The following is a 2,721-nucleotide window of genomic DNA, read 5'->3' as shown; positions in this document are numbered from 1 at the left end:
CTCAAGGCCTCCGAGCTTTTTTCTTGGTCAGAGGAGGCAGACACAGCTTTCGAGCAGCTCAAAGTTGTTTTTAACAAAACCTCCAATCATGACAGCGCCACGACCAGATGAAACTCTGCTGATCTACATCGCCGCCACTTCTCGTGTCGTCAGTACGGCTATTGTCGTTGAACGTGAGGAAACTGGACACGCCTACAAGGTGCAACGTCCGGTCTATTTTATCAGCGAGGCACTTAATGAGCCCAAAACTCGTTATCCTCAGGTACAAAAGCTGTTATATGCAATTTTGATTACGTCACGCAAGCTCTGACATTACTTCAAATACTACAAGATCGCTGTGGTCACCGAGTTCCCTCTGGGGGACATTCTCCGCAATAAAGAGGCCAATGGTCGTATTATCAAGTGGCTGTTGAGCTTGGCACTTACTCCATTGACTTCAGAAGCAGACCCACCGTTAAGTCATAGGCGCTTGCTGATTTCGTCGTTGAGTGGACCGAGATCCAAGAACCCATTGCCGCCACTTGCCCTGAGCACTGGTTGATGTACTTCAACGACGCCCTTAACATCAACGGTGCTGGTGTGGGCATTCTATTCATCACGCCGACCAAGGATAAACTCCGATATGTTCTTCGCATACACTTTCCGGCCTCCAACAACACCGCGGAATACGAAGCATGTCTCCATGGTCTCCGTATAGCTGTTGAGCTCGGCGTCAAACGCCTCATGGTGTATGGGGATTCCATGCTGGTTATCAACCAGCTCAATAAAGATTGGTCCTGTTCCAGTGAGAAAATGGACGCATACTGCGCCGAAATCAGGAAGCTCAAAGGGAAATTCTATGATATCGAGTACCACCACATGGTACGAGATCAAAACCAACCAGCCGACCAGCTCTCAAAGATAAGATCTTCTCGTGCCGCAGTTCCGCCAGGGGTTTTCGTTCAAGACCTCCTGGCACCATCCATTAAAGAAGAGAAGGAAGTTGAAGAAGTACCCCCTGCCGAGGAGTTGGTACTTGTGGTACCTTCGCCGGTCGCCGATTGGAGGGAGCAGTTCATCAAATACCTCACCAGCGATGAAGTACCCGCCGACAAGATCAAAACCAAACGTCTAATTCGCCGAAGTAAGCATTACGTGCTGGTAGACGGTAACCTGATAAGGAAAAGTGCCAAGGAAGGGATACTGCAGAAATGCATCATCCAAGACGACGGTGTGAAGCTACTTTCTGAAATTCACTCTGGTTCCTGTGGCAATCATGTGGCTTCGAGAACTCTGGTCAGCAAAGCTTTCCGAGCAGGTTTTTACTGGCCCACGGCCATCTCCGATGTAGAAGATCTCGTTCGACGATGTGAGGGTTGCCAGTTTTTTACCAAGCAAATACATGTACCGACACAAGAACTGCAGACCATTCTAGCTTCCTAGCCATTCGCATGCTGGGGACTGGATATGATCGGGCCTTTCAAGCCAGCGCCAGGAGGTTTCCGGTATGTGTACGTCGCCATTGATAAGTTCTCCAAGTGGATTGAGTACAAACCACTCGTCTCAGCTACTGCAAAGAAAGCAGTCGAGCTCTTTGAAGACATCATACACAGATTTGGTCTCCCGAACAGCATCATTACCGACCTCAAGACCACTTTTACTGGCCATCATTTTTGGGACTTCTGCGAAGACCGGTGCATCTCCATTAAATATGTTTCCGTTGCTCATCCTAGAGCTAATGGCTAGGTCGAGCAGGCTAATGGTATGATCCTTGACGCCCTCAAAAAAAGGCTCTATCAGAAAGAAGAAAAGCATTCGGGCAGATGGCTCAAAGAACTACCAGCTATGGTCTGGGGACTGCGCACTCAAGCTCGTCGCAGTACCGGCGTATCTCTATATTTTTTGGTCTATGGCTCAGAGGCCATACTTCTAGCGGATATTGCCTTCCGAGCACCTAGAGTAGAAAGTTATGATGAAGAGCAAGCCGCAGCTGTTCGGACAGAAGACGTTGATCGGGCTGAGGAAGAACGTCTGATCACTTGCGTTCACACAACCAAGTATCTCGAAGGTTTGCGGAGGTATTACAACCGCAACGTCAAAGGTCATTCGTTCGTGATCGACGACCTCGTCTTACGTAGGAAACAAAAAATCAAAGGGCTTCACAAGCTATCTTCCTCCTAGGAGGGCCCTTACGTCGTCAAAGGTGTTACTCGACCAGGGTCTTATCGCTTATGTGACTTAGATGGAATCGATGTTCCTAACTCCTGGCACATCGAGCACCTTATACGTTTCTATCACTGAAACAACACAGATATGTATTCTTTACTTTCTGATTAATAAAGTTCTGGTCTCCATAATTTGCCTCCATTTTTTCCTCCATTATAATTTTCACTTACGGTTGACGGGCTATACACCACTCCATGACAATCTCCAATGCGCTCGCCAAGCATGCCGAAATTGCCGAGCACAATAACTCCAAATCGCCGAACACGATTTCTCCAAATCATCGAACACGATAACTCCAAATCGCCGAACATGATTTCTCCAAAAATCGCCGAACACGATTTCTCCAAATCGCCGAACATGATAACTCCAAAAATCGCTGAACACGTTTTCTCCAAATCGCCGAACACGAGTTCTCCAAAAATCGCCGAACACGATTTCTCCAAATCGCCGAACACGATTTCTCCAAAACTCGTCGATTATGTTTTCCCCGGATCACATAAATTTTTCTCCTAAAAA

Source organism: Miscanthus floridulus, chromosome 7, assembly GCF_019320115.1.
Source record: "Miscanthus floridulus cultivar M001 chromosome 7, ASM1932011v1, whole genome shotgun sequence".
Lineage (NCBI taxonomy): Eukaryota > Viridiplantae > Streptophyta > Magnoliopsida > Poales > Poaceae > Miscanthus > Miscanthus floridulus.
The sequence above is the reverse complement of the archived record's forward strand: the minus strand, read 5'-3'. Positions refer to the sequence as shown.